The sequence below is a fragment of the Rhinopithecus bieti genome, unplaced genomic scaffold, assembly GCF_001698545.2.
Source record: "Rhinopithecus bieti isolate Rb0 unplaced genomic scaffold, ASM169854v2 scaffold_15776, whole genome shotgun sequence".
NCBI lineage: Eukaryota > Metazoa > Chordata > Mammalia > Primates > Cercopithecidae > Rhinopithecus > Rhinopithecus bieti.
The window spans coordinates 2,145,656-2,170,736 of record NW_016808836.1 but is presented as its reverse complement, the minus strand read 5'-3'; the positions used below and the strand labels follow the sequence as shown (position 1 = coordinate 2,170,736).

General features: G+C 47.9%; 1 long non-coding RNA gene across 1 annotated transcript; it reads right to left on the bottom strand.

The window, feature by feature from the left end:
• Window positions 1-1,777: 1,777 nt before the first annotated feature.
• On the bottom strand, window positions 1,778-25,072 carry LOC108539071 (uncharacterized). The gene is made up of 3 exons (XR_001888270.1): window positions 21,682-25,072; window positions 4,073-4,156; window positions 1,778-2,473 (listed from the first exon to the last, which is right to left on the bottom strand). It is a non-coding gene; the product is annotated as an uncharacterized LOC108539071 (long non-coding RNA).
• Window positions 25,073-25,081: the final 9 nt, after the last annotated feature.

The window sequence follows — 25,081 nt, the reverse complement described above, 5'->3', positions numbered from 1 at the left end:
CTATAATCCCAGCCCTCTGGGAAGCTGAGGTGGGTGGATCCCTTGAGCCCAGGAGTTTGCAACCAGCCAGGGCAACATGATGAAACCCTTCTCTACAAAAAATACAAGAAATTAGCCAGGCATGGTAAGTGCACACCTGTAGTCCCAACTACTCGGGAAGCTGAGGTGGGAGGATTGACGGAGCCCAGGAGTTTGAGGCTGCAGTGAACCCTGATCACGCCACTGAACTTCAGCCTGGGAGACAGAAGAGACCCTATTTTATTTTATGTGCTTGTTTCAAACAAATAACAAATAAATAAATAAAAGTGGGTATTGAGAATAATAATCAGGTTTGTTTAAAGAACATTCTGATTTCTCCTCCAGTGACAATGGCTGGTAGGTTCAGCCACATGGTCAGCAGCCACTTTATGTCTCCCTTTTATTTTGGTTAAACTACATAATTCAGGACTGAGTTTTGCATCAGTTTCAGTGTCAGGTTGAGGCAGGGGGCTCAGAGCACTTAAATTCAGATGGGCACGGTGGCTTACGCCTATAATCCTAGCACTTTGGGAGGCTGAGGTGGGTGGATCAACTGAGGTCAGGAGTTCGAGACCAGCCTGGCCAACATGGCATAAACCCTATCTCTACTAAAAATACAAAAATTAACTGGGTGTGGTGGTGCATGCTGCCTGTATTCCCAGCTACTCGGGGGGCTGAGGCAGGAGAATCACTTGAACCTGGGAACTGGAGGTTGCAGTGAGCTGAGATCGCCCCATTACACTCCAGCCTGGGTGACACAGCAAGACTCCATCTCAAAACAAAAACACCTAAATTCATCATAGCAAAGTTGTCCTTTAAAGTTGCCTTTCCGGGGCTGGGTGCCGTGGCTCACACCTATAATCCCAGCACTTTGGGAGGCTGAGGTGGGCAGATCACAAGGTCAGGAGTTCGAAACCAGCCCGGTCAATATGGTGAAACCCTGTCTCTACGAAAAATACAGAAATTAGCCCGGCGTGGTGGCAGGTGCCTGTAATCCCAGCTACTTGGGAGGCTGAGGCAGGAGAATCGCTTGAACCTGGGCGGCGGAGGTTGCAGTAAACCAAGATTGCACCACCGCACTCCAGCATGGGTGACAGAGCAAGATTCCATCTCAAAAAAAAAAAAGTTGACTTTCTGACTGGGCACGGTGGCTCACACCTGTAATCCCAGCACGTTGGGAGGCTGAGGCAGGCAGATCACGAGGTCAGGAGAGTGAGACCATCCTGGCTATCATGGTGAAACCCCCATCTCTACTAAAAATACAAAACATTAGCCGGGCGTGGTGGCAGGCGCCTTTAATCCCAGCTACTCTGGAGGCTGAGGCAGGAGAATTGCTTGAACCTGGGAGGCAGAGGTTGCTGTGAGCCGAGATTGCGCCACTGCACTCCAGCCTGGCGACAGAGCGAGACTCCGTCTCAAAATAAAAAATAAATACATAAAGTTGCCTTTCCTCCCTCTGGACATTTTACAGAGTACTTTGTCCTAAATTATCAGTAGAGCATATCCTGGTGATCCTTAGACCTTCTTGATTGTGTGTTGTTATGAAGAGCTTGATCTTACAGCTCTGATCCACAATTTACTCAACCTCTCTTCAGTTTCCTCTTCACTGAGAGTAATAATTAGCTGGGCGTGGTCGTGGGTGACTGTAATCCCAGCTACGGGGCCAGCGGGGGTGGAGGGCTGAGGCACAAGAATTGCTTGAACCTGGGAGGTGGAGGTTGCAGTGAGCCAAAATCGCATCACTGCACTCCAGCCAGGGTGATAGAGCGAGACACTGTCTCAAAACAAACAAACAAACAAAAAAAAAACCAAGACGAGAGTAATAATAGCACCTATCCCATAGAATGGTTGTGGGGATTAAATGAGTCGATTAGTGTGAAAGGCTTAAAACAGTACCTGGCATACAGTGTTGATACTAATTTTATCTCCGAAATTTCCTGTAATCCCAGTGCTTTGGGAGACAGAGGCAGGTGGATTGTTTGAGCTCAGGAGTTCAATACCACCCTGGGCAACATGGCAAAACCCTGTCTCTACAAAAATACAAAACTTAGCCAGATAGGTAAATCAAGAAATTTAACATGGACATGATACTTTTATCTAATGCACAATTCACATTCCAATTTCATCAATTGTCCCAATAACGTTCCTTATTGCTGTTTTTTCTTCTGATTTGGAATCCAATTCAGGATCACACGTTGCGTTTATTTATTTATCTTTTCCGAGACACCCTGGTAACTTAACATGTTGCATTTAGGTGTCGTGTAAGAGCTTCCTTTTAGACAGTGAATGTTAAAATAGAATGGTCCCCCAGATTGCTCCAGGAAGACTTGATGCTTGCAAGACATAGCTGGGTTTCTGCACGGGTGGCCAGTTCATGTGGCGCCATCTTGTGGCAAGTGTGAATAGAGTTTATAAATCCACTGGGCAGCTGTGAAATATTTCTGCTCTTGATGACCTAAAAAAAGATCAGGTGGTGTTAATATTATTTCAGTTTTTCCTAATAACGTGAGAGGATTTTGCTATTTCAAATCTACCTTTGTTTTTTGAGACAGAGTCTGACTGTCTTGCCCAGGCTAGAGTACAGTGGCACGATCTTGGCTCACTGCAACCTCTGCCTCCCAGGTTCAAGTGATTCTCCTCCCTCAGCCTCCTGATTAGCTGGGATTACCGGTGCCCACCACTACGCCCAGTTAATTTTTGTGTTTTTAGTAGAGATGGGGTTTCGCCACTTTGGCCAGGCTGGTCTCGAACTCCTGACCTCAGGTGATCCGCTGTCCTCGGCCTCCCAAAGTGCTAGGATTACAGGCGTGAACCACTGCGCCTGGCCTAATTTTTTGTTTTTGTTTTTTTTTTTTTTGAGGTGGAGTCTCGCTCTGTCACCCGGACTGGAGTGCAGTGGCCAGATCTCAGCTCACTGCAAGCTCCGCCTCCCGGGTTTACACCCTTCTCCTGCCTCAGCCTCCGGAGTAGCTGGGACTAACAGGTGCCCGCCACCTCGCCCGGCTAGTTTTTGTATTTTTAGTAGAGACGGAGTTTCACTGTGTTAGCCAGGATGGTCTTGATCTCCTGACCTCGTGATCCGCCTGTCTCGGCCTCCCAAAGTGCTGGGATTACAGGCTTGAGCCACCGTGCCTGGCAATTTTTTGTATTTTTAGTAGCTGGCTGGTCTCGAACTCCTGGCCTCAAGTGAAGCCTCAGCTTTCCAAAGTGCTGGGATGACAGGCATGAGCCACTGTGCCTGGCCAACTTGGTAAATAGACAAGTTCAGACCTGGAATAAAAATCAGTCTAATACAGAGATTTAACCTTCCTAATCAAAACCACATTTGGTTAACAAATATTTTTTGATCCCCAAGTCCCAACTATGTGCCTGGTGTAGGGGAGCAAAAAATGGCTTCCTTCTACCCTTCTAGGTTCTTTGGGCTACATATTAAATTGACATAAGGCAGATTAACAGGAGAAAAAACTCACTTTAATTATGTAAGTATGCACAGGAGCCCCACAATATATGAGATGCAAAGAAGGGCCAGATGATTGAAGCTCATATAGCATACTGAGCTACAGAAAAGAAGAGGAGCTTGCAGCTTCTGGGAGGTGGTGGTGACCTAAATTATGGGAGGGTGCAGGGAGGAAATCTATGGTGAATAAAAGTTGTCTTGTTAAGCAGATTATAAGTCTCTTAGTTAAGAAAAGTTGTCCCAGAAGAGTAGATTTGGGCGTGGTGCCAACCTCCAGTCTCATCTCCTGTGATCTGAGCTCATCTTCCCTGTTTGAGAAGATTCCTGGGGAGGGGATTCATGACATTGGAGTTCCTTTTGGAGGATCCATGTTTAGGCAGATAAGGGAAGGTCAGAGAAAGTCCTCTCTGCCCTTGCTGCTCCCTAGGTTCCCTCTGTTTGAAGTAATCAGTATATCAAAGGGGTGTATTTTGGGATGGCATTTCTCGAACTTCTTCATTTCTCCTATCTGAAACTTCTCTAGAAGTTCCACACGCTAAAAGTTGAGTTGGTGGTGGATGAGGGAAAAATCAGATTAGTGTTTGAATAGTTTGATACCTGGGACTAGGTCAGTCCGATTAATCAGTTCTGTCTCATTCCAGGAGGTGGTGTGGCAGGGGGGCTCCCATCATGGTCAGTCCTCTGCATGGCACAAGCAAACAGGTATTTAATAAGAGGAAACAAAAGAATAAGGTTAATGTTTGGAGCAGTCTGTAAACTAGTTTCTGAGCCTGGAGGGCAGCCAATTGCGATGATTTCTAGATGTTGGGCTCAAAGCATCTTCAGCTGGAGTAGGAGCAGGCAGTGACAATTTGACACAGATTTTCCTGGTTGCAATTTGCATCAGGGGTTCCAGTGAACTTTTTATTATTTTGTTTTTAGACAGAGTCTCACTCTGTTGCCCAGGCTGGAGTCAGTGGCACGATCTCAGCTCACTGCAACCTCCACCTCTTTGGTTCAAGTGATTCTCCTGCCTCAATCTCCTGAGTAGCTGGGACTACAGGCATGCACCACCACACCTGGCTAATTTTTTTGTATTTTGTATTTCCATTTTTATTTATTTATTTATTTTCAGATGGAGTCTCGCTCTGTCGCCCAGGTTGGAGTGCAGTGGCACAATCTCGGCTCACTGCAAGCTCCACCTCCTGGGTTCACACCATTCTCCTGCCTCAACCTCCCGAGTAGCTGGGACTACAGGTGCCTGCCACCATGCCCGACTAATTTTTTGTATTTTTAGTAGAGATGGGGTTTCACCGTGTTAGCCAGGATGGTCTCGATCTCCTGACCTCGTGATCCGCCTGCCTTGGCCTCCCAAAGTGCTGGGATTACAAGTGTGAGCCACTGCGCCTGGCCTTTTTTGTTTTTTTAGATGGAGTTTTGCTCTTGTTGCCCAGGCTGGAGTGCAGTGGCACACTCTTGGCTCACTGCAGCCTCCGCCTCCTGGGTTCAAGCGATTCTCCTACCTTAGCCTCCCAAGTAGCTGGGATTACAGGTGCCCGCCACCCCGCCCGTCTAATTTTTGTATGAGATTTCGCCATGTTGCCCAGGCTGGTCTCGAACTCCTGACCTCAGGTGGTCTTCCCACCCCGGCTTCCCAAAATGCTGGGATTACAGGTGTGAACCCAGTGAACTTTCTGATTAGTTTGTATATCGGTAGGTATGAAGGTAGTCTATACCTAAGTGTTTGTGAGTGATTTATCTGAAGTTTCTATCAAGTCTTCTAGTTTTAGCTTGCAGGGCTTCAGGAAAGGAAGTCTTAATTTCAGTAACTCCAAGTCAGAAGGGAGAAAAACTGGAAATGTTAGTTTGGAGAGTCATAGCCAGACATTTGAGGAAACTGGAAGAATTCAGGATCCACTCAAGTTTCCAGGTAAATAACAAACCCTCCAAAACAATGAACTAGAATCTAATAATGGATACACTATAGTTTTCTTCTGAAACATAATTTTTCTCTGTACAGTCACCCCCATTTCTGCTAAACACAATCACAATGAGATCAGTTTGTTGCCAGGAGTGGTGGCTCATGCCTGTAATCCCAGCACTTTGGGAGCCGAGGCAGGAGCAGATTGCTTTAGTCCAGGAGCCCAGCCTGGGCAATGTGGCAAAACCCCATCTCTACAAAAAATACAAAAAAATCAGACGTGGTGGCACACGAAATACAAAAAAATTAGACGTGTTGGCGCATGCCAGTAGTCCCGACTACTCAGGAGGCTGACCTCAGAAGGATCATCTGAGCCTGGGAGGTGGAGGCTGCAGTGAACGGTGCTCCTACCACTGTACTCCAGCCTGGGTGATAGAGCAGAAGACCCTGTTTCAAGAAAAAAAAAGATCAATTTGTTGCAAAATAAGGTTCGTCTCTTATTAAACTTGGCCTGATTGTTTATGTAAGAGCAGTAAGAATAATGATTGATCGTAAAGGTTCTTTTCTTTTTTCTTTTTTTTTTTTGGAGACAGAGTCTTGCTCTGTCGCCTAGGCTGGAGTGCAGTGGTGCATTCTTGGCTCACTGCAACCTCTGTCTCCTGGGTTCAAGCGATTCTCCTGCCTCAGCCTCCTGAGTAGCTGGGATTACAGGGGCCCACTACCTGCCCGGCTAATGTTTTGTATTTTTCGTAGAGACGGGGTTTCTCCACGTTGACCAGGCTGTTTTCCAACTCCTGACCTCAAGTGATCCGCCTGCCTCGGCCTTCCAAAGTGCTGGGATTACAGGCATGAGCCACTGTGCCTGGCCCAGATTGGACCTTTTTTTTTTTCTTTTTTTCCTAGACAGAGTCTTGCTCTGTCACCCAGGGTGGAGTGTAGTAGAGTGATTTCGACTCACTGCAACCTCCGCCTCCCAGGTTCAAGTGATTCTCCTGCCTCAGCCTCCTGAGTAGCTGGGACTACAGGCATGCACCACCATGCCCGGGTAATTTTTGTATTTTTAGTACAGATGGGGTTTCTCTGTGTTGGCCAGGCAAAGCCTCTCAGGCCAGGCGCGGTGGCTTACGCCTTCAATCCCAGCACTTTGGAAGGCGGGCGGATCATGAGGTCAGGAGTTCGAAACCAGCCTGACCAACATGGCAAAACCCCGTCTCTACGAAAAATACAAACATTAGCCAGGCATGGTGGTGGGTGCCTGTAATCCCAGCTACTCGGGAGGCTGAGGCAGGAGAATCATTTGAACCTGGGAGGTGGAGGTTGCAGAGAGCCGAGATTGCGCCACTGCACTCCAGCCTGGGCGACAGAGTGAGACTCTGTCTCAAAAATAAATAAATAAATAATAAAAGCCTCTCAAGGTTATGGAGCCAGGTACTTGCCATCAAACTATGCCTATGGCACTATAATACTGTAGGTATTAAAAAAAAGTTACAGGCCAGGCGCGGTGGCTCAAGCCTGTAATCCCAGCACTTTGGGAGGCCGAGACGGGTGGATCACGAGGTCAGGAGATCGAGACCATCCTGGCTAACATGGTGAAACCCCGTCTCTACTAAAAAAAAATACTAAAAAACTAGCCGGGCGAGGTGGCGGGCGCCTGTAGTCCCAGCTACTCCGGAGGCTGAGGCAGGAGAATGGCGTAAACCCGGGAGGCGGAGCTTGCAGTGAGCTGAGATCCGGCCACTGCACTCCAGCCCGGGCGACAGAGCGAGACTCCGTCTCAAAAAAAAAAAAAAAAAAAAAAAGTTACAATCCATCAGCTCAGTCCCATGTAATTCTTATTATTCTTGATGTTGAGTTAGCAGGATTTTTTTTTTTTTTTTCTGAGACAGAGTCTCACTGTTACTGAGGCTAGAGTGCCTCAGCTCAGTGTAACCTCCACCTCCTGGGTTCAAGTGATTCTTGTGCCTCAGCCTCTGGAGTAGCTGGGATTACAGGTGTGCACCACCACATCCAACTAATTTTTGGGTGTGTGTGTGTGTGTGTGTTTAGTAGAGACACAGTTTCTCTAGGTTGGCCAGGCTGGTCTCAAACTCCTGGCCTCAAATGATCTGCTTGTCTGGGCCTCCCAAAGTACTGGTATTACAGGTGTGAGCCACCACACCTAGCCAAGTCAGCAGTTTTCTGAGTCCAGTTTTTCCACTACAGTTCTGGAAATTCTTACCCAGTCCAGTGTTAAAATCTTAAGTTTATCAGGACCTTCTATTCCAGACTACTTGTCAGAGTCATCTTGAAGCAATTTGGGGCAATAGCTGATTGCAGATGCTTTTAGAGAAGTAACAAAACACTATCGATGAGCAAGACAGAATGGCCATGGTTTAAAAATCTGATGAGAGTTCATTATATGACCAGCAATTGACAAGGAAACCTGGTTATTTCTGTGGCAAAAATCATGTTAACATAGTAACAAAAATATGACATAACATTAGATTTCTAGGAATCTCATAATTTTTAGAACATTCATATCAGTAACATATCCAGAAATATAACTTATTTTTTTTCTTGAGATGGTGTCTAGCTGTGTTTGCCCAGGCTGGAGTGCAGTGGCGCGATCTCGGCTCACCGCAACCTCCGCCTCCCAGGTTCAAGTGATTCTCCTGCCTCAGGCTCCCAAGTAGCTGGGATTACAGGTGCCCGCCACCACGCCCAGCTAATTTTTGTATTTTTAGTAGAGATGGGGTTTCACCGTGTTGGCTAGGCTGGTCTCGAACTCCTGACTTCATGATCCCTCCGCCTCGCCCTCCCAAAATGCTGGGATTACAAGCATGAGCCATCGCACTTGGCCATAAACTTATTTAAAAGATGGTTTTTTATCACCCTCATCACCTCCTACCCTGGGTTCATAAATATAACTTAACGTTTAGTATCAGTTGTTATTTGACAATGTTTCCCATTTAATTTAACATTTCAAATAAGCCTAATTAGTCTAATGTCTCTCTTTTTTGAGATGGAGTTTCGCTCTGTCACCCAGGCTGGGATGCAATGGTGTGATCTCGGCTCTCTGCAACCTCCACCCCCCAGGTTCAAGCGATTCTCCTGCCTCAGCCTCCCGAGTAGCTGGGATTATAGGCTCCTGCCACCATGCCTGACTAATTTTTTTTTTTTTTTTTGTATTTTTAGTAGAGACGGGGTTTTGCCATGTTGGCCAGGCTGGTCTTCAACTCCTGACTTCATGATCCACCAGCCTCGACCTCCCAAAGTGCTGGGATTACAGGCATGAGCCACTGTGCCTGGCTAATGTCTCTCTTTTTCAAGGTGAGAAACACATCTTTTGAGCTTTCCAGGGCTCAACTGGCAAATTCCAAAGTTAATTCAAGGTCAAAAGACTGAATTTAGAATTTGATTTTAGGAAGTTTGTAAAAAATGTAAAGTCTTAAAACACTTGATTAGTGCTTGCTTTGGCAGCACATATACTAAAGTTGGAACGATACAGAGAAGATTAGCATGGCCCCTGTGCAAGGATAACTCGCAAATTCATTAGCCCTTCCATATTTTTTGAAATTAAGAAAAAAGGAAAACATTTGATTACGTAGGATCTCAGGTAACTATTAATTTAGGTCACTAATAATTAGTCTGGTTACCAGAGTAATTATTGAATGATATAGTGATCTGAGATCCTATTTAATCAACTGTTCATTTTATAATCATTTAATATTTTATTTAAATATTTAATGAGCATTTAATATTTATTAATATTAATTTCATAATCACCAGGGTAATTATTAAAAGGCTTCAAAGGCAAATAGAGAAAGTTACATAGTTGTAAAAAATATATATATTAGCTCTCTTTTTTTTTTTTGGAGACAGAGTCTCGCTCTTTTGCCCAGGCTGGAGTGCAGTGGCATGATCTCGGCTCACTACAAGCTCCGCCTCATGGGTTCATGCCATTCTCCTGCCTCAGGCTCCTGAGTATCTGGGACTACAGGCGTCTGCCACCACGCCCGGCTAATTTTTTTTGTATTTTTAGTAGAGACGGGGTTTCACCATGTTAGCCGGGATGGTCTTGATCTCCTGACCTTGTGATCCGCCCGCCTCGGCCTCCCAAAGTGCTGGGAAAATTACTTTGATAAGACAGGTTTTTTAAGGCAGATTACTTAAAAGGTGAAAAAGAAAATCACTCTTTCTTATCAATACTACAAGAAAATCTTGCATTTTAAAATATAATACCAAATTCTAGTTTTGCATCAGTGTACCCTTGATATTAAGGGTCATTTTTAAGACATAATAAATTCACCCAATTTTGGTCAGTTTGACCACAAAAGATTCTCTCTTTCCAACTTTTATATGCATTCAGTTTTACCTATATCTTTTCTTCCTTCCTTCATTCTGCAATAACTTCTAAACTCGACAAAGTCATTTTTCCTCAACAAACGCCCCCCACATCTTCATACCTCATAACATCTTACTTTCCTTGTACACTTTGCATACAGAATCACTTATAGTAGTTTTAATTATATATTAGAGTTTTAGCAACTCTACAGTGAAAACCTAGGAAGTAAGCGATTTTGAACTGTCATGTGCTAACATTTTATGAAGACACATAATTTCTAGAAACGTGTTTTTGCGCAGAATGGTTTTTCAGTATGAAACAGGACGTGTTTACCTATGGACCCTAATATATTATTTCTTTCTATAAATTTTAAGAAGCCAAAGGTAAATAAACTTGTGCCTGTGTTCAGCAATAAATGCTTCAGTATTTTGTTTTATTTGGAAATGACCTGGATATTTAATGAATATCTGCCGTCCAAGGGTATAGTTACCCAGGAGGTTGGGAAACCTTTTTAAAGAGATATTTATAAACCACAATCATTTTTTCTTGCTTTTTTTTTTCTGAAACAGTGTTTCACTCTTATTGCCCAGGCTGGAGTGCAATGGCATGATCTCAGCTCACTGCAACCTCTGCCTCCCAGGTTCAAGCATAAAGCACAGTTGTTGTTGAAAATTTCATTTATAAACTTCGGTCCTATTTACATTTATTTATTTCACATGTTCTTAACAATTATGCTTAGATTAGTCATGGAAGTTTCATGAGACATTAGACAAAGTCAGCTCTCCCAAGTCATTTCCTTACTCACCTTTTTTTTTTTTTTTTTTTTGAGACATTGTCTCACTCTGTCACCCAAGCTGGAATGTAGTGACAGGATCTTGGCTCACTGCGACCTCTGCCTCTGAGTTCAAGCCATTCTCCTGCCTTAGCCTCCTGAGTTGCTGGGATTACAGATGTGCACCACCAAACCCAACTAATTTTTTTTTTTTTTTTTGAGATGGAGTCACGCTGTGTCACTCGACCCGGAATGCAGTGGTGCGATCTCTGCTCACTGCAACCTCCACCTCTCAGGTTCAAGCAATTCTCCTGCCTCAGCCTTCTGAGTAGCTGGGACCACAGGTGCCCGCCACCACACCAGGCTAATTTTTTTGTGTTTTTGTTTTGAGATGGAGTCGCCCTCTGTTGCCCAGGCTGGAGTGCAGTGGCGCAATCTCACCTTACTGCAGCCTCCGCCTCCCGGGTTCAAGCAGTTCTCTGCCTCAGCCTCCAGAGTAGCTGGGATTACAGGTGCCTGCCACTACGCCCAGCTAATTTTTGTATTTTTAGTAAAGACGGGTTTTCACCATCTTGGCCAGGCTGATCTTGAACTCCTGACCTCGTGATCCACTCACCTTGGCCTCCCAAAGTGTTGGGATTACAGCCGTGAGCCACCGCGCCTGGCTAATTTTTTTGTATTTTTAGTAGAGACTGGGTTTCACTCTGTTGGCCAGGCTGGTCCTGTACTCCTGACTTCAAGTAATCTGCCCACCTTGGCCTCCCAAAGTGCTGGGATTACAGGCATGAGCCACTGTGCCTGTCCCTGCTATTCACCATTTTTACATCAAATGCATGTCAGGCAGCCATCACTTAAGCAAGGACCATAACATGAAATACATGTATAGGGTTTTTTGGGTTTTGTTTTTAATTTTTTTTTTTTTTTTTTTTGTAAATCAGAACACAGAGCTGTTTTTCATTAAACCAACAATATTAAACTAGTTTTATTTACCAAAGATGTACCCAAGTCATGTGAACTTGAAAAGCATTTGGATTACTTCCTATATTTCTAGTAGTTTTAGGCATATAGTCATCCGCTGCATAACGATGTTTAATGAACGATGCACCACATAGATGATGGTGGTCCCATAACGTTGTAATGGAAATGCCCTCTACAAGTGCACCCCTTTTATCTTTTTTTTTTTTTTGAGATAGGGTCTCGCTCTGTTGTCCAGGCTGGAGTGCAATGGTGCGATCTCAGCTCACTGCAACCTCTGCCTCCTAGGTTCGAGCAATGATCTTGCCTCAGCCTCCCAAGTAGCTGGGATTACAGATGCCCGCCACCACGCCCAGCTAATTTTTGTATTTTTATTAGAGATGGGGTTTCACCATGTTGATCAGGCTGGTCTTGAACTCCTAACATCAGGTGATCCACCTGTCTCAGCCTCCCAAAGTGCTGGGATTACAGGTGTGAGCCACCGTGCCCGGCCCACATTTTTCTTTTATTGTACCTTTTCTATGTTTAATATAAACACTTGGCCAGGCATGATGGCTCATGCCTGTAATCCCAGCATTTTGGGAGGCCGAGGCGGGCAGATTGCTTGAGGTCAGGAGTTCAAGACCAGCCTGGTCAACATGGCGAAACCCCATCTCTACCAAAAATACAACAAATTAGCCAGGCATGGTGGTGTGCACCTGTAATCCCAGCTACTTGGGAGGCTGAGGCAGGAGAATTGCTTGAATCCAGGAGGCAGAGGTTGCAGTGAGCCAAGATGGTGCCACTCACTCCAGCATGGGTGACAGAGCAAGACTTGGTCTCAAAAAAATAAAAACAAGCAAACAGCATTGTGTTACAATTGCCTTCGGTATTCAGTACAATAACATGCGGTACAAGTTTATAGCAATAGACTATAACTTACAGCCTAGGTATGTAGTAGGCTATGTGATCTAACTTTGCATAAATATACTCTCTGATGTTCACAGAATGACAAAATTGCCTAATGAAGGAATTTCTCAGAACATATTCTCATCATTAAGTGACATGTGACTATATTTAATTTACACGAGTGGGCCAGGCATGGTGGTTCATGCCTGTCATCCCAGCACTTTGGGAGGCCAGGGCAGGAGGATCACTTGAGACCAGGAGTTTAAGAGCAGCCTGGGCAGCATGGCAAGACCCTGTCTCTACAAAACTAAAAAAATTAGCCAGGAGTGGTGGCACATGCCTGTAGACCCAGCTACTTGGGAGGTTGAGGTGGGAGGATCACTTGAGCGCAGGAGGCAGAGGCTGCAGTGAGTGGTGATTGCGACGCTGCACTCCAGCCTGGGTGACACAGTGAGACTCTTGTCTCAATAAATAAATACATAAATAAGTAATCTGGGCCAGGTACGGTGGCTCATGCATGTAATCCCAGCACTTTGGGAGGCCGAGGCGGGCGGATCACCTGAGGTCAGGAGTTCGAGACCAGCCTGACCAACATGGTGAAACCTTGTCTCGACTAAAAATACAAAAATTATCCGGGTATGGTGGTGGGTGCCTGTAATGTCAGTCACTCAGGAGGCTGAGGCAGGGAGAATCGCTTGAACCTGGGAGATGGAGGTTGCAGTGAGCTGAGATCACGCTATTATACTCCAGCCTGGGTGACAGAGCGAGACTCTGTCTCAAAAAAAAAAAGTAATCTGATTTCTGCTTTTAATCTTGCTAGAGGAGTCTCTATGACTAGCTGTTATACCCTTTTCTGTCCTCTTTTCCTCTTGATCTTTTCCATAGGTACCGATAAGACAGCTGTTTAGGCCAAGCACAGTGGCTAATCCCAGCACTTTGGGAGGCTGAGGCAGGTGGATCACAAGGTCAGGAGTTCAAGACCAGCCTGGCCAACATGGTAAAACCCTGTCTCTACTAAAAATACAAAAATTAGCTGGGTGTGGTGGTGGGCACCTATAATCCCAGCTACTCGGGAGGCTGAGGCAGGAGAATCATTTGAACCCAGGAGGTGGAAGTTGCAGTGAGGCGAGATCAAGCCACTGCACTCCAGCCTGGGCGACAGGGTGAGACTCCAACTCAAAAAAAAAAAAAAAAAAGAAAGCAAAGACCTTTGTTGCCACAGGCATTAAGGATAGTGTTTGTGTAAATGGTGTCTCCAGTCTCCCACGACACTCACTGACCCACTAATCTGTGACACCAAGCAAGCACTACTGGGATTCAACTTTCCTAGTACTGTCAATTAAAGGTTGAGACAACAAAGCCCTTGCGGACTGGGATGGCTATTGGGACCAAACTCTCTTGAGAGCTGGCACGAGTGGACAAAGAGAATGCCACTTGTCACTCCGCATTGTGGGCTTCCAGCCTATTTGACTGGCTGGCCGACACAAGCCAACACTTGCACCCTCAGCTGGCAGAGGCCAGAGTGTTCTCACGGATGGAAAAGCCAAACTCTCAGGACATAAAACAAGACCCAAGGAGCACCTCATCTGGTTTTTGTCTTGGGGACCCATAGCAAAATTAGTCTCAACAGACGTTGGTCTGCTGAGAAGTGTGAACTCACCAGTCTTTGAGGCTTGTGTTCTTGTCCTATGATTCTCTTCTGTATGACACGACACAAAAGACACAGACGTAGGAAAACAATGACCATCTCTGGGAGGAGAGGAATCAGAAAACAAGAATACCACCCCCCACCACCAAAAAAAATAACCAAACAAAAAGCCAGAGTTATTATACAAGAACTAATTTGTACACATTTTCTCCTGCTAATCCAAACTTAGAAAAGGGAAAAAGACAAAGAGACCCTTTCCTATCTTGCTTCCGCTGGGCTCTACAGGCAGAGATCTGGGGGGCTAATGTGGTAGGAAACCTTAGCTATGGCCAGTGTTTGGTCAGGCATGCCAGGAGCCTGCTGCTGAAGCAGTCTCAGCGTAAAAAGTGAGAGATGCCCCACGTTGGGCACCAGAAACTGGAAGGTTGTGAAAAATGGCTTCCCGATACCTGGTTTTTTTTTTGAGACAGAGTCTCGCTCTGTCGCCCAGGCTGTAGTGCAGTGGCACGATCTTGGCTCACTGCAACCTCTGCCTCACAGGTTCAAGCGATTCTCCTGCCTCACCCTCCTAAATAGATGGAATTACAGGCCTGTGGCATTGCGAATTTTTTTTTTTTTTTTTTTGAGAACGGAGTCCCTCCGCCTGCTGTCGCCTCGGGCAGGCCTGAGAGTGCAGTGGTGGCGATCTCGGCTCCCACTGGCAAGCTCGCAACCCTACCGGGTTCACTGCCATTCCTCGCCTGTCTCAAGCCTCCTCTGAGTAGCTGGGACCTACAGGCATCTGCCAGCCATCTGGCTAAGCTTTTGTATTTTTAGTAGAGATGGGGTTTCACCCATGTTTAGCCAGGATGGGTCTTCGATCTCCTGACCTCGTGATCACCCACCTCGCTAAAATGCTGGGATTATAGGCATGAGCCAGCTGTGCCCAGGCCCCTCCCGCTACCCTTCTAAATTCTTTGGCTGGCTTACACATTAAACCGATATAAGGCAGAGTAACAGTAGCAAAAGGTCGAGCGTGGTGGCTCACACCTGTAATCCCAGGACTTTGTGAGGCCAAGGCGGGCAGATCATGAGGTCAAGAGTTCAAGACCAGCCTGGCCAACATGGTGAAACCCCGTCTCTACTAAAAATATAAAAATTAGCCTGGTATGGTGGCGTTTGCCTGTAATCCCAGCTACTCAGGAGGCTGAGGCAGGAGAATCACTTGAACCCAGGAAGCGGAGGTTACAGTGAGCCAAGATCGCGTCATTGCACTCTAGCCTGGGCGACAGAGCGAGACTCTGTCTCAGAAAACAAAAATCAAAAAAGAGTAGCAAAACATTGCCAGGCATGGTGGCTCATGCCTGTAATCCCAGCCCTTTGGGAGGCTGAGGTGGGCGGATCTCTTGAGGTCAGGAGTTCGAGACCACCCTGGCCAAAATGGCGAAACCCCATCTCTACTAAAAGTATAAAAATTGGCCAGGGATGGTGGTGTGGCGGGCGCCTGTAATCCCAGCTACTTGGGAGGCTGAGGTGGGAGAATTGCTTGAACCTGGGAAGCGGAGGTTGTAGTGAACCGAGATCACGCCACTGCACTTCAGCTTGGGCAACAGAGTGAGACTCCATCTCAAAAAAAAAAAAAAAAAAAAAAAATTACATACATACACGTGAGAGTTCCACAAAATGTGAGATTCAAAGAAGGGTCAGAGGATTGAAGCTTATTATATAGCATCCTGACCTGCAGAAAAGAAGAGGGGCTTGGGGCTTCTGGGAGGTGGTGGTGACATAAGTTATGGGAGGGTGCAGGGATGAAGTGTATGGCGAATAAAAGTTGTTACGCATATTGTCTCTTAGTTAAGAAAAGTTTTCCCAGAAGAACAGGTGACAGTCTGGGCATCATGTCAACCTCCAGTCTCTTCTCCTGTGATCTGAGCTTATCTTCCCTGATTGAGAAGATTCCTGGAGAGGGAATTCATGACAATGGAGTTCCTTTTGGAGGATCCATGTACAGGCAGATAAGGGAAGGTCAGAGAAAGTCTCTGCATTTACTGTTTCCCTGAGTTCCCTCCGTTTGAAGTAATCAGCATATCAAATGGGCATATATAGGGGTGGTATGTTCGAACTTTTTCACAGGCATTCTTCCATGGGCTGGAAATACATTGGTACCCAAGAGTCCTTGTCCTCATGAGCAAATGTATATTCTGGCTTGGGGGAGGACACAAAATAAACAACAAAAATATCTTTTAGTGTTAAGTTCTAGGTAGAGGATTCAAATATGCTTACAAAGATGGTGACAGCATGGCCCTTTTAGACTCGGAGTGGCCAAGGAAAGCACTTAGGAGGTGAGATTTGGGTGTTTTGTTTGTATGTTTTTTTTTTGAAACAGTCTTGCTCTGTCGCCCAGGCTGGAATGCAGTGGTACCATTTCAGCTCAGTGCAACCTCTGCCTCCCAGGTTGAAGTGATTCTCCCACCTCAGCCTCCAAGTATCTGGGATTACAGGCACCCACCATCATGCCTAGCTAATTTTTGTATTTTTTTGTAGAGACAGGGTTTCACCATGTTGGCCGGGCTGGTCTGGAACTCCTGACCTCAGGTGACCCGCCCGCCTTGGCCTCCCAAAGTGCTGGGATTATGGGCATGAGCCACTGCGCCCAAAGGTGAGATTTGAACAGAGTTGTGAAAGAGAAGAAAGAAGGAACCAGTCATGCCAAGATCAGGATCAGAGACATGAAGAGTCCAGCCAGAGGAGACAGCAAGTTCCCAAATGCCCCGAGGCTCATCTTTTTGAAGGGGCAGAGAGGAGGTATGTGTGTCTGGAACATGGGCCAGGGACAAGAGTAGTTTGCGATGAAGTTAGAGAAACAGGCAGGGACAGATCATATACAGCCATGAAGACCACAGTGAGGCCTTTGGCTTTTCCACGTGGGATTGGAAGCCATCTGTTGGAAGCAGATTGATAAATGTGTTCAATCTTATTGATCGAACAGGTGGCTCATGCCTGTAATCCCAGCACTTTGGGAGGCTGAGGCAGGAGGACTGCTTGAGGCCAGGAGTTCCAGACCAGCCTGGGCAAGATGGTGAGACCCCCTCTATCTCTAAAAAATTTAAAATTTAGCTGGGCAGGCCGGGTGCAGTGGCTCACGCCTGTAATCCCAGGATTTTGGGAGGCCGAGGAGGGTGGATCACTTGAGTTCGGGAGTTCGAGACCAGCTGACCAACATGGAGAAACCCCATCTCTACTAAAAATACAAAATTAGCCGGGCATGGTGGCCCATGCCTGTAATCCCAGCTACTCAGAAGACTGAGGCAAGAGAACAGCTTGAGTCCAGGAGGTGGAGGTGGAGGATGCAGTGAGCTGAGATCACGTCATTGCACTCCAGCCTGGGCAACAAGGGCAAAACTCCATCTCAAAAAAAGAAAAAAAAAAAATTTAGCTGGGTGTAGTGGTGTGCGTTTGTGGTCCCAACTACTCTGGAGTCTGTGGTGGGAGGATTGCTTGAGCCCAGGAGGTCAAGGCTGCAGTGAGATGTATTCACACCACTGCATTCCAGCCTGGGAGGCAGAGTGAGACTCTGTCTCAACATAATAATAAAATAATAAAGAAAAAAGAGGCTGGGCTTGGTGACTCATGCCTGTAATCCTAGCACTTTGGGAGGCCGAAGCAGGTGGATCATCTGAGATCAGGAGTTCAAAACCAGCCTGGCCAACGTGGCGAAACTCCGTCTCTACTAAAAATACAAAAGTTAGCCAGGGATGGTGGCGGGTGCCTGTAATCCCAGCCACTTGGGAGGCTGAGGAAGGAGAATCGCTTGAATCCTGGAGGTGGAGGTTGCAGTGAGCCGAGATTGTGCCACTGCACTCCTGCCTGCGTGACAGAAGCAAGACTCCATCTCAAAAAAAAAAAAAAAAAAAAAAAAAAAAAAAAAAAAAGAGCAGAGAAGTGAAGTGACTTTGACAAGGACACAGAAAAGTTATGATTAGAACCTGGGCCTACTCATCTCCTACTCATCAAACAACGCTAGGGGGTTGTTTACCCCCCTAGACTAATGTTTTACAAACTACAAGGCACAACCAGAAAATCAGTTCAGCGGGTTGCAGAATTGAAATAAATAGAATATTAAGGGCCGGGCGCGCTGACTCACGCCTGTAATCCCAGCACTTTGAGAGGCTGAGGTGGGCAGATCATTTCAGGTCAGGAGTTCGAGACCAGCCTGGCCAACATGGTGAAACCGCGTCTCTACTAAAAATTCAAAAATTGCCAGGCGTGGTGGTTCAAGAATGAAACTCAGTCTCAAAAATAAATAAATAAAAAATAAAAATACAAAAATCATCCAGGTGTGGCTTTGGGAGGCTGAGGCAGGTGAATCACGAGGTCAAGAGATGGAGACCATCCTGGCCAACATGGTGAAACCCCGTCTCTACTAAAAATACAAAAAAATTAGCTTGGCGTGGTGGCGCATTCCTGTAATCCCTCTACTGAGGAGGCTGAGGCAGGAGAATTGCTTGAACCTGGGAGGCGGAGGTTGCAGTGAGCCGAGATGGTAGATGGCACCACTGCACTCCGGCTTGGGCAACAGAGCGAGACTGTGTCAAAAAAAAAAAAAAAAAAAAAAAAAGAATATTAGGCCAAGTGTGGTGGCTCACATGTCTAATCCCAGCTCTTTGGGAGGCTGAGGTGGGTGGATCGCCTCAGTTCAGGTGTTTGCGACCAGTCTGGGCAACATGGTGAAACCTCGTCTCAACCAAAAATACAAAACAATTAGCTGGGCATAGTGGCGCACATCTGTGGTCCCAGTACTTGGGAGGCTGAAGTGGGAGATGGCTTGAGCATGGGAGGTGTCAGTTGCAGTGAGCTGAGATCGTGCCACTGCATTTCAAGCTCGGTGACAGAGGGAGTGAAACCCTGTCTCAAAAAAACAACAAAAAACCAAAACCAAACGCACAAAGAGCCGGGCGCGGTGGCTCACGTCTGTAATCCCAGCACTTTGGGAGGCTGAGGCAGGTGGATCACGAGGTCAAGAGATGGAGACCATCCTGGCCAACATGGTGAAACCCCGTCTCTACTAAAAATACAAAAAAATTAGCTTGGCGTGGTGGCGCATTTCTGTAATCCCAGCTACTCGGGAGGCTGAGGCAGGAGAATTGCTTGAACCTGGGAGGCGGAGGTTGCAGTGAGCTGAGATCTTGCCACTGCACTCCAGCCTGGAGACAGAGTGAGACTCCGTCTCAAAAAAAAAAAAAAACAAAAAAAGAGAGAGAGAAAAGCCATTGCCCTTGACTACCAGTGCTGCAAGGACTTTATACACAAGCACATGGGTGGTTTCAGTGAGATCTCAGTGTGTCATAATTAAGTGCCCTAGGAGGGGCTAGGATTCAAGTTGGCCCAGGGGAGACTTTAGATGTAGGGGAATGGCCTGTTCAGCTGTTCAGCTGACAGGAGAGAAGAGGGTTGGTCACAGTAACCTTGAGTCTAGATTAGGGCAGAAGGACGAATTGTTGAAACAGACATTCTGCAAGAGCCCATTCTGGGCAATGTTGGATACACACTGATGTCTGAGACAGTCTTGGTCTCTTCCTTTATTGGGTTTCCTGTGCAGTTCTCACTAAACAGACCTGTCACCAGACAGTAATAGATGAAAATGGTTAGGGCTGTGAAGGGGGGCGGGGGGCATTGGTCAGAGTTATTAACACCGACTGATGGGGAAGACTGTGAATTAGGAATACTGAGCAGCAAGTTCTAAGCTAGAAACCAATTAAGATAGGGCTCGTTCCAGCATTAGGTTTACTTCTCGGAAAACGAAAGCCCAGCCTTCAGCAGGATTTGCCCAAAACACTCCCACAGACTGAGGTGGGATTGACCCAGGATTCAACTCTCAGCCAGGCATTTTTCTCACTTACCAATGCATACAATTGCCAAGCTATATGGCATACTAGAACCCAAATTCAGGAGGCAGCACAATCCCCTACGAGAGAGGAGGGGCTGGGAGCCAGATGCCTCACAGCTGTCCAGTACAACTAGCTAATATACGGATCAGGATCTGTGCAAAGCTCTTTTCTTGCAGGGTGATTTTTTTTTTCTTTTTTTGAGACGGAGTCTTGCACTGTCGCGTGGGCTGGAGTGCAATGGCACAATCTGGGCTCACTGAAACCTTCGCCTCCCGGGTTCACGCAGTTCTCCGGCCTCAGCCTCCCAAGTAGCTGGGATTACAGGCACCGCCACGCCGGGCTATTTTTTTTTTTTTTTTTGTATTTTGAGTAGAGACGGGGTTTCACTATGTTGGCCAGGCTGGTCTCGCACTCCTGACCTCGTGATCCGCCCGCCTTGGCCTCCCCAAGTGCTAGGATTACAGGGGTGAGCCACCGCGCCCGGCCGCAGGGTGATTTTAAGGCCTTTATGGGCCCAAGTTGCATTATAAAATGTTATATCCCAGATTTACTGGAATATGTACTATGAGAGCAGGTGGCATTAATATTTTGCAGTCATGAACTAATTTGTAAAAACCGTTTTGTTTACATTAAAATAGTTCAAAAGCCAGCGACACAGGGATGATTGTTTCCATTTAGCAGATGTGGATACTGAGGCACAGAAAACGGCCAAGCCTTCTGCCCACAGTCACCAGAAAGGAGGAAATTCAAATCTCGGGTTGTGTGGCTTCAGAGCCTGAGCTCAACCATGACGAGCACACTGAAAAGGAAACCCCTCCTAACTAACTCCCGCTCCGGATTCCTTTAAGAACACAGAACGAAGTAAAACAAGATCAAAGCGTATGTAAATACGGACTAGAGGCTGCCGGGAAATAATCGCTGCGGTGAGTCCCTAGGGAAAGCAGGCTTCGGAGTCCTACTGCGCCTGCGTAACCCCTCCTCGGCTTTCCGCCCCACGAATTAGCGAGGCCCATCTCTAACCCACACAGGCCCAAAGTTGTCTAATGTGCGCAGGCGCCCTGCTGTGAGCCCGCCTCCTTCTCTGCCCTGCGCTTGCGCTCTTGCTCTCTCAGAGTTCGTCTTCGGCTCTTTGTACGTCACTTCCTGAAGACTGAGTGGTAGAATGTTCTTCGTCTGTCTTGCCAGGGTGGGAGAGACGCGGCGGCGGTGTAAGGGCTGGGGGAGGGGACAGGGGGAGAGACCGCAACGCTCGTGAGGCCTGCTCTCGCGCGCTCGGCGCTCCGAACAGGCGTCGACGGCCCCGCTGCGCTGCGGCGTAAGCCCGCTACTGAGGAAAACAGCAAGGAAACGGGAACCAGCGCAGCGTGGCGATGGGCGGGAGGTAGAGCCCCGCCGGAGAAGCTGCGCAGGGCTGCCGGTGACCAGTGTGAGTGCGCCAGCGCGTGTGTCCCCGAGCGCCCCTCCCCCCGCGATGGTCGCGTCCGTCGGGCCCCCCGCGGTGCCGCGCGAGGAGTGGGTTGTAGCCACCCGTGCCCGCCCGGGGGGACCGCGGGTCCTCGCAAGCCCCCCCTTCCGGAGCTGATGGGGGTGACCGAGCGGGGGCGGTGGACCTGGCCGGCGGGGTCCGGGGGCTTGGGGGTGGCGGCGGGCCGTTACCACTTGAGGCGGTGAGGCGGCGAGGGGAGCGCTGCGAGTGTGCGGGACGGGGAGCGCAGGCCCCAGCGTGTGCGGGCGGGGGGCTGGACCCGTGGGGCGCGGCGGGCAGATCGAGCCTGGCGTGCGCGGGCTAAACTATCGAGGGGGCGAGCCGCATCAAGTGTAGAGGGGTGTACCTTTTTGGCGCTGTGGAAGCCGTTGCTGTGCTGTATTTACAGGGGTGGAGGCTTCTGGGGAGCATGCTTCCCGAAGTGTGGCTGGGTTGTATCACCACGGCGTTGGGGGAGCCCTGCTTAGAACGTAGGGGAGCCCAAATCAGAGGAGGACTGTGATGTTTGTGATCTTTAAGGGACTGGGACGGGGCGGGACAGGCCCTAGTGGGTTTTAGGGGCGTATTTTGGGAGGACTGTGATTCCGATTGGTGAGGAGGGGTTTCTGTTTCTTGTATTTGACGTGTGTGGGGTTGGGGGTTTACACTGAGCTCAGCCTTTATTGAACTTCTTAACGACTTTGGAGGGAACGTCATGGTTACTGGGGTGCCTTGGACCACGGAGGTGCTGCTCTGGATTCCATTACCCTCTCAGATTTTTCACCAGTCAGTGACAGTTCTTTCCTTCCATAGGGAAGGGAGGAAAGCTGCGTTAGAAATCACTGAAGTTGTCTGAGCTTTAGGCTCCACATTCGGAAGAGGAAGAGGGATTAGGCTTGGATTTGAGGAGCCATGCCCCTGGACCAGCTTGTTAAAACTTGGGAGGAAGAAGTGTTTGGGGGAACACCTCTTCCCCCTGGGAAAGCTTTCTGGGGCCATCTTGATCTTACGATTGTGAGGACCTCTTCTCATTTGGAGACCTCTTGGGCTCAGCAAGATGCCTGGGCTGGATGGAGTAACTAGGGCCTCCAATGGGCTGCTTTTCAACCTCATCCACTCCTACTTTTCCAGAGAAGCAGGAGTTCACTCATGGGCTGACCTTGGTTGGCAGTGGATGTGAAGGGTCCAGGAACCAACGCAGACCATTACATACTCTTCTGTCGCTGGCCACGAAGCTGTTTGTGTCTCCCGGTTACCAGATCAGTCACACATCATGTTTACACTCCCCACCAAGGCAGTAACAGTTGGCCTTGCAGTGAGGCCGGGAGCTGTTTTCCCAGCTGTTCCTCTTTGCATAGGCCAAGGGGACTTGGAGGGGGGTGCCCCTGGCCTAGCCTGGCCCAAGGAGGAAGGCTGCTCTGAAGGGCTTCGGACAGTCGATCCCCCGTGGATCTGGTGTCTTATTGTGGTCTGTGGACTGGTGCTGGGAGCAGCTAGCCCCAGAGGTCTGTGGTCAGTGTCCCTGCTCCCTAGGCCAGATCATGACCTTGGCTTGCCCTGTAGCCTTTGCTCTGGGTCTGGAGTTCCCGGAGGACTGGCTGCAGTCCCTGATTGACCCAGCAGACCTGGGCTGGTGATGTGGTCAGAGGGGGCAGACGGTTGCCCCTAGTCTGCAGCAGTGACTTCCAAGCTGACTGGCTTCCGTGCCTTGTGGTTCCTGGGGAGAAAGGTCCCACGTCCCACAGTCTGTGAGGCAGCGGGGGCTCTGTATAATTTTTCTCCACTAGGGGTTTGTTCCTCTGGTCCTCTCCTGCCAGCTTTTAGAGGCTTTGCCTGATGGGGCTAACAGCGGCAGTAAAAACAGTAATCATGAAATTGATGGCTGAGGGTAACTGAGTGCATTCTGTGGGCCACACGCTGTTTGGAATGCTTCTTATAGATAAACTTGCTGAATACTTGAATTCTAGAGCAGTAGGCGCTGTTGTTATGCTTTCCCTTTTAGATGAGAAAACAGCAGCTCAGAGAGGCAAATCATTTCCAGAGCTAGTGGATGCCCAGTGTTTATAGCATTCACCCCATGCCAGGCGTGTGACAGGGCTTTTGCACATGTGACCTCACTTAAGTCTCAAAACATACCTGTGGTTAGGCCTATTTTATGGAGAGCTACAAGCTAGTTAGAAGTGTGATACCATTTTACAGATGAGGAATCATTACACTCACTGTGAAGTATAAAGATTTCCCTGAGGTCTCATAGCTGAAGTGGTAGAGGTGTGATGTGAGCCCTTGGCCCACCTTGGCCTCAGATCCTCTTGTCAAGGAGAAACTGGAGCAGTGGCTTTTGTCTATGAGCATATACTCTGCCCAGCCCTGTGCTTCAGGTTTTATCTGGTATTTGTGTCCTTTTTTTGCAGAGTCTGAAATTGAAGTTCAGAGGAAGAATTGCCTTCCCCGAGGTCTTATCAGACCCTGTGGACGCCAGGGTGGGATTTGAACCCAGGTCACTGAGCCCCTAGTACCCTGCATTCCTTGCTCACCAGGTTCCAGGCTGGGTGAAAGGAAGGAAAGACATAGGATAGAGTCACCTCTGTTCTCTGTCCTCCACCTATAGAGGTGACTATCCTGTGTCTTTCCTTCTTCTCACCCCTGAGTCTCAGGCTGCCCTGAGCATCTCTGCCTGCAGCCAGTCCAGCAGTTCTTGGTCCCTCCTCAGAGTGGAGCCAGGGCATCCTTTAACCCTGGGCAGGTGTGTGCTGGGAGAAGAAGATAGCAAGAGAGCTACGCGGGAGGTGACACAGCTACCAGGGACCTGCGTTGGCTAGCGGCAGGATGGAGAAGTGGGTTCTAGCTCTGTGACCTCAGACCACACTGTTCACTCCCATACAGTGGTCTCAGAAGGACACCCACCTTGGGCTGTTGTGAGGATTAAATGAATTAATCCACGAGAAGCTCCTAGAATGGTGCCCGGCACTGTGTAAGTCTTGGTTGGCAGTCATGCTTATGTTATGGAACTGAGGCATCCAGCCTCCCCCACCCCCTACTTTTGGTCCCCTTGAGCATTCCAGGATCCAGCTCTCCAGCCTGGCCCAGCTAGGATCCAGAACTTTGATGTTCTGGTTTCCAGCCTCTGTAAAGAGCTGCATGGAAGCGAGTGAGAGCACAGGGTTCAAATCCAGCCCTGCCACTCCATGGTTGTGTGACCTTGAGCAGGCTCCCCAACCCTTCTGAGCTCATTTCATCATCGGTGTCATGGGGAGGATAATTCCCACCTGATAGGATTATTGTGAAGGTTGAGTGGATTAATTTGTGGGAAGCATTCATAACTATGCTGGCATACAGTAAGCCTACCTGAAACGTCTTCTCACTGAGAAGAGTGCCTGACACATGGTGAGCCATTGGTATATCCTAGCAATTGTAATTCCTAATATTTCTGCCAGGACTTTGAAGGCCCTTGCCAGTTCACAGAACCGTGTCAGAGAGCACTAGGAGGAAATCGGGGCTGAAATTAGCATCTCAGTTTTCCAGATGCAGAAACAGAGGTCGGAGGAGACATGCAATCAAGTCAGAACTGACAAGGGCAGCTCCCAGGCCCACTCTTCTACACAGTGGCTTTGCAGCCCTGAGCCCCTGCAAGGTAGACACATTCGAGTCTTTTCAGAGGTCAGGCTCTGCTTTTTTTCTTTTTTCTTTTGAGGTAGGGCCTCACTCTGTCACCCAGGCTGGAGTGCAGTGGTGTGATCACAGCTCACTGCAGGCTTGACCTCCTAGGC